Source organism: Euprymna scolopes, chromosome 11 (genome assembly GCF_053919585.1).
Source record: "Euprymna scolopes isolate OS-2025 chromosome 11, ASM5391958v1, whole genome shotgun sequence".
NCBI lineage: Eukaryota > Metazoa > Mollusca > Cephalopoda > Sepiida > Sepiolidae > Euprymna > Euprymna scolopes.
In genome coordinates this window covers 103394856-103402628 of record NC_136492.1, presented here as the reverse complement: position 1 = coordinate 103402628, position 7773 = coordinate 103394856, and positions in this window count along the sequence as shown.

The window sequence follows — 7773 nt, the reverse complement described above, 5'->3', positions numbered from 1 at the left end:
AAAACGACTTTTTCGGGGTATCAATTGGGATCGCTGGACTCTGCAGAAGCAACAAATCTCGTTGGACTTTATATCATTTATGATTTAGCAAAAAATAACACTATTGATGGAAGGGACATAGGCTTATATCGTGATGATGGCCTAATAATGGTGAGAAACGCTACAAGCGTTAAATGTGATCAGGTTAGGAGAGCAATCCATAGGGACATGAAAAATTTTGACCAAAAAAAAAGAAGTTAATGCTAACTTAAAACAGGTTAACTTCCTTGATGTTACTTTAGATCTTGATTTAAACACTTATAAACCCTATATGAAGCAAAACGCTAACCATATTTATATATACCCACAGTCTAATCATCCATCATCCATTATTAAACATATACCGTTATCTATTGAAAGTAGAATAAGTAACAATTCATCTGATGAAGTAACTTTCAATGATTGCAAAGCTATTTATAATGCAGCACTTAAAAATAGTGAGTGTAAGGACATAGATATAAAATATAAAGTAACTAATGCTAGCACAAATAGATCTATAAATCGTAATAGGAAGGTGATTTGGTTCACACCCCTTTTAATATTATTTCTAAAAACAAAACTTGGTACACAATTTTTACAACTTATTAACAAACATTTCCCAACAAATAATATGTTACATAAAATGTTTAATAAAAATACATTAAAATAAAGTTATAGCTGTGGTGATAACTTGGAAAAAATCATAAAAAAGCATAATGGAAGAATCTTAAGGATGACTAATAGGGAAAATGTAAATATTAGTGATAACACAGCTAAATAAATGTAACTGCCAAAAACCTGAGGAATGCCCAATAAAAAATGAATGTCTAACCTCATCAGTGGTATACCAGGCTAGGATATTCCCAGTGGAGAACCCAAGGGGTGAAATATTCTACATAGGTAGTACCCAAATGACATTCAAAAATAGATTCTATGGACATACACGTTCGATGAATAATCAAACCTATGAAAAGGACACTTCCTTATCGTTATACTACTGGTATTAGTTAGAGAAAATAAAACACCTAGGATATAATGGAAGATTATTAGAAGGGCCAATACTTGCCACTCATTAAACTCACCATGTCCCTTATGCTTATCAGAAAAACTTGAGATAACTAGGTTTAAGGATAGGGATAAACTGTTAAATATTAAACAAGAAACTGCTATATCCTGCAAACATTTCAGAATACATAACTCTAAGTTAAGAAGATCAGAACAACTACGATTACAACTATCCTCCATCCAATAACCCCCCCCCCCAAAAAAAAGAGGATGAGTGAGGTCGTAACTATTCTTGGCCTTCGGGACAAGATCAAAGTGTAGTATCTGTTCTTCAGATGCTGCACTTCAATTTCTTGTTCTCTGTCAGTGGAGGAGAAATCCTTCACGACTGAGACAATTTTAATTTTTGTTCCTTTTCTCCACGTCAAAAAACGACCTTGGTGTCTAACTCTGTCCTGTGGGGAGGCATTGTAAATAGGTACATAAGTTGCTTAATATTCTATTTTCTCAAGTAGTTATAATATTAATAACCTAAATAAATACCTGTATGATAGTATATATGAACCAAACGGGGAATAGATTGTAAGGTGAACCTCGAAATAATGTATGCATGTGGATATTTTTGGGTGTATGCATCTATGTGTATATGATCTGTATGTATATGTGTATGTACGTGGATAAAAAAAAGGTAAGTACTACAATATATAAACCTTTCTATTCCGTTTGTATAGCATAAATGCTCTGAATTTTTTGTCACATGTTATTATATATCATTATTATATCGCTATATATCTTATGTATATCTGTGTAAACCTCGAAGTAGTGGTTGCTAAATCTGAGGATAGACCTATGGACTTCAAGCTGAATTCACTATAAATTTTTACGTAATAAAAAAACGTACAACTTGTGAAAAAGACGTGTATCCGGTTGGGGGCTACAGGTTTTTAAAGTTCCCAATCGACAGTCTTATTATTGTTATTATTATTGATATTGTGTTATTAATATTATTAATATTATAAAAATTATTATTATTAAGATTGTTAGTGGGATTAATTTATTAGTTTTGGCATAATAACATTCATAATATATAATATGTGGGTGTGTACATGGATGTCTGTGTTTGAGGGTCCGTGCATTGATATAACTGCGTATGTGAGTATAAATATAAACATGTTATAACTGTATGTGAGTATTATGCATCTATGTATGTGTATATGTGTGTATGTGTGTATATATACACAGGTGTATCAAAGTGTGGGTGTTTATACGTGTATTTATATATGTGTATGCATGAGGAGGTTGATGACTTTTTGTTTTTTTTATTTTTATTTATTTGTTTATTTTTATTTCATTTTTTATTTTATTTTATTTATTTATTTATTTTAATTTTATTCTTGTGTATCTTTATTGTTATTGTCTGTTTTCAGTGCATATGTGTGCATGTGAGTAATATACAGTGAGCGGTGTATATCCACTCCTGAGTATAGGTATGTGTGTGTGTGTGTGTGTGTGTGTGTGTGTGTGTGTGTGTGTGTGTGTGTGTGTGTGAATTGAAATACACCGGTCAGCACTCAATAGCCATGAGGAATGTTTTTAATTATTGACCGCAAGAGAAAAATACTAAATTCTCAAGTACCTTATACGGTAAAAACCAAAAGATGGGATAGATAAACTTCAAAAAGGAATATAAAAAAAGGAAGTAAAAAAGAAGAGGTTTATTATTTTCAAAGACCTCACTTATCCTCTCCCCACTCATAACCCCCAACCATGTTACATTCTTACTTTGTAAACGAAATAAGAAAATGTTTTTGTTTGAAATATCAGTTCTCGACGATAATTCTTGGCCTGAAGACGTAATCCCCCAACGCTGGTGATTACAGAAATATGTATGCACATATGTAGCCATCAATGTTTGTATCAATAAATTTAATATATATATATATATACACACACATGTATATACACATACACACATATATATATATATAAATAATTATGGAATTAGTAACACAACGTAATGAAAACAGGAAAAGTGAAAAGTGTTTATATATTCATCAATGTTTCGTCTTTATTATTCGAAAACTTTCTCAAGTTGACTGAATCTAAGAAAAAGTATATAATATTGATAATTTGAAAGGTGTACCACATATTTTGATTTTTAACAACATTTACGCTTTTTTACCTCATAGATGCAACATGTATTTTAAATTTAAACTTCTATGTTTTTCTTCAAGTCCATCATCTTGAGAAAGTCTTAGAATAATAAGGACGAAAGGTTGATGAGCATATAAACAATTTTCAGTTTTCCTTCTTTCATTAAGTTGGATTATTAATTCTACAATTTTCATCATTATATATATATATATATATATATATATATATATATATATATATAGTTAGTTATAAAATATATATGGCGATTAAGCTACACTTAATATTCCGTGTTTCATCCACTCTAGGACTCTTCAGGCATGCGCGAAACAACCACAAAATTCACGCATAAGCCTGAAGGGTCCTAGAGTGGATGAAACGCAGAATATTCAGTGTAGCTTAATCGTCATATATATTTTATAACTAACTAAATAGCTCTACCTACGTATTGAGCACTTTTAAAGTAAATACTTAAAGTTTACGCATCAATTTATACTTTCGTATATTAATTTTATGTGAGTAAATGAAGTAGTATATATATATATATATATATATGAGATGAAGAAAAAAATTAATATATATATATTTATATATACGTATATATATGTATATATATGTATATATCAATTGGCACTATACATTAGTTTAGTCTTCGGTTGATACTTTTGGTCTTTTCTCACACAAAATTTAATACTCAGTCTGCAGAGCTAAAGATACCAAATGTAACAGATTCTTTATTCAATATTTTTACTTTGTTTATCCAACTTCTCTGAACGATCTTACATATTAAGTTTTTTTCTCAGATTTCCAATTCAGACCTAAATAACATTTAAGCTGAAAAATCAAACTTTGCTTTTTACTAACCAGTTTTAAGTGAACTAACATTGGTAGAAGAACGTATTCTTTCATGTGGCAGATATATCAGTTCAACTTACGTTGAAACACAATAGAAAAAAAGATGGCGTCATTTACAGAACAGCCACCTATTTTGCAGAATGAAGAAATGTACACCAAGAGGAAACATAATCTCGTCAACAAGAACTTTGCAGCTAATTCAGTCTTTGTGACCAAGGCCATTAACCCCCAGTATTTTCTCATGTATCAGAAAACATGCTATGTTACATGCAAATATCTGTACGTAATGTTGCCAAGCTAATCAAAAACTTTCATTCCAGTAAAGCAACTGACCCGGATGGCATTCCAATTATAATGCTCAAAAAGCTTCAACCAGAACTAGCGCCCATACTTACAAAGCTATTTAAGCGTTATCTTAAGGAGAAATGCTTCCCAACACTCTAGAAAACCTCATTAGTATGCCCTGTATTTAAAAATTACGGTGATCAGTCATCTCCCTCTCAGTACAGGCCAATAAGTCTCCTGTGTGTCATGAGTAAGTTGCTGAAATCTGTGTTAAATAGAGAGTAGTCAACCATCTCAGCAAAAATAACCTTTTTAGTGACATGTGATATGGTTTCCATTCTGCTAGATCTACAACAAATGTGCTTACAGTTATATCTCATAGGATTAGCGAATCTCTCGATGGAGGATTCCTTTCTAGAGCAATTGCCCATGACATATAAAAGGCCCTTGATAAGGTATGGCATAAAGGTCTACTTCACAAGATCTCCAGCTACGGTATAGCTGGAAATGTCTTCTCTCTGATAGGTTCATAAGAGCAGTGGTTGATGGGCAGAAATCAGAAGCTCTCAGTATTAATGCTGGAGTCCCTCAAGAGTCCATACTGGGCCCAACTCTCTTCCTGATCTATATTAATGATCTTCCAAATCACATCCTTACATCATTCGTAGACATCTTTGCTGATGACACTACTATCTATGGTAGCACATCAAAGACTGTAAACGATCAAGTTCTCTCTAATTCTCTCTCTTCTGATCTTGAGCACGTGGTACAATGGGGAAAGAGGTGGCTGGTTACTTTTAATACATCTAAAACCGAGCTTCTATCTTTACATCATCAACGCTCTGATCCCCATCTGGCATAAATTGAAATGAATGGCTTTCGTCTTGAGTTGGCTTCATGTTTTGACAAGCGTCTGGGCTTGACCTTTACTTCTGATCTGAAATGGAACATGTACATCAAATCCGTTACCAAGATCGATCCAGTAGCTGATGCAATTCTCTGCCTATATAAGAGCCAAGTACATCCAAGAATGGAGTACTGTTGCCACATCTGGGCAGGAGCTGCTAGAAAAAACTTATCCTGCCTTGATAGAGTTCAAAATAGATTTTGTTGCTTAGTAGAGGATGCTCTTTTCTCTTCCCTGCAACCTCTATCTCACAGAAGAGATGTTGTTAGCCTGTCTCTGCTTTATTGTTATTTTCATGGCAAGTGCTCGTCTGAGCTCCAATCTATGGTCCCCCTTGCGAAAGTTTCATGAGAAACACTTGTCTAGCTGAAAACATTATCAATAATTTTCCCTACTCTTTATCTGTGCCTAAACCTAAACATAGATTCCATGAACAAAGTTTCTTTTTTAGAACTGCACGCTTCTGGAACTGTCTGACTGCAATATGGCCGTCTTCAAATCCAATCTAAACAAGTTCTTGATAAGGCATTCCACTTAAGTTAACAAATTTACCGAATGTTCACTACTAAAGATCACTATGATTCTGATACTGTACACTCTTTAACCCTTATCCTCGAGTGGTCTCTGGGCTTTGATAAGTGGTGATTCCTATATAAAACAAACAAAAAAAAAACATAAGTATATTTCACGGATTTACCTAAAAAAAAAACAGGGCCCAGCAGTATTTTTGCCATTGCCACAAAACATACAAGAATGTGTTCGACACTTTGACATCATAGATATCGGTCGAACTGACAGATTAAAATAATTACGGATAAGTTGGATGAGATATATTTAAGGGACAAGAACACGATGGTATACATGTTAGCTGCTGGAATAAACATATTTTTGGTGCATTATAAATTCTTGTACCAGAAATTACGTAAATGCGGAATTTCTCTGCTGGAAGGAGTCCAAACATTTTTTTGTTTTGTTCTGTACTGGTTTTAGTTCTAGAAATATTAACACTGTTGTGGATTCAAACTATGTACACCTCATTAATTAATTCTGAGTCCTGCTATCGAACATTGAAAAATGATTCTAACATAAAAATGTTTAATCTTGTAAAAGAGACACTGAGTATGGCAGTGTTGGATTCTGCCTGTTCTAGAACTGTTACTTTGGTTTAATGCATTTTTTTGTACATTAAATCACCGAAATAAGCAGTTAGTGAAGACTTTTAAATCCAACAGGACATTTTGTTTTGGTGATGGAGAGAGGTAAAGGCAATTAAAGCAGTTAAATTTCCGGTAATTATAGAAGGTGTAAAAGGTGTCAGAGTATACATAGAGGCTGACATTGTCAAAAATGATTTACCCTTGTTACAAAATCATAAATCAATGAAAACTGCTGGCATGGTACTAGATTTTAAAAGTGACAGCTGTAAGATTTTAGGCAGATATTTATAATTGCAAAAGACAACTTCTGGACATCCATTGACAAGTATGCTTTTGGTGGCTGAAAAGTCACCAACGTTTGAAGCTTTAAAAAAATGCATATCAACAAGATGGGTGATAACAGACAAAGTTAAAGATAACAAAAAGATAACGAAGGCTCATCTTGTAGCACGTAGCTATGAAGAAAATTTACCTAAAAACAAACTGTCCAACATGCAGCCATGAAGCTATGTGTCTTGTAATGTTAACAGCCTCCGTTAAGAATTGGTGGGTGAAGACCCTTGATTTCACCTCAGCATTTTGGCTCGAGAAAGAGATATTTCTCAGACCACCATCTGAGGCATGTCCAGAGTCACAAACGTGGAAGCTGAAAAGATGTATTTATAGATTGAATGATGCACCCCGTTCATGGTACAAGAGAGTTACTCAAGAATTAACTAAAAACTAAAAGGAATGGTAAGTGCATATGACAATGCACTGTTTCTTTGGCATGATTTACTTGATGAGTATTCTGGCGATGCATGTAGATGACTTTATATTTTGTGGAAATTATTTTTTTTTTAAATTTGATTTCAGATTTAGAGAAATTTAAATTTAAAGAAAGATGGCATTATTTACGAAAGCCACCTATTTTGCTATATTCAAGGTTGGAATTCATGAAAACGAACCTTCAAATTTCTGCAATTGCATGTTAGACAAATGGAAGATGGGATCATTATAAACCAAAACAATTATGTGTCATCTATTTCCCCAATAGATATAAAGAAAGGAAGATCCTTAAGGAAAAATGATGAGCTGAGTGAAAAGAAGAAGATAGATTTAAAAAGACTAAAATGTCAAATGATGTGTGTATCTACCGAGACTCAACCTGATGTATCATTTGATGTGTATGATGAGTAGTACCGGAAAATCTCCTAAGTTAAATTAGTTTTTGAAGCTAACAAGTCACTATTAAAGTTTAAGTCAAAGACGGGTTCTATATCTTTTCCATATCTGGGAAATCCTTCAGATTTGAGTGTGGTTTGCTGTTCTAATGCTACCTATGTTAGTTTGGAGGATGGTTCCTCACAGGGTGAATTTACAATCTTTCTTTATGAATAGACTGGCTCGTATATG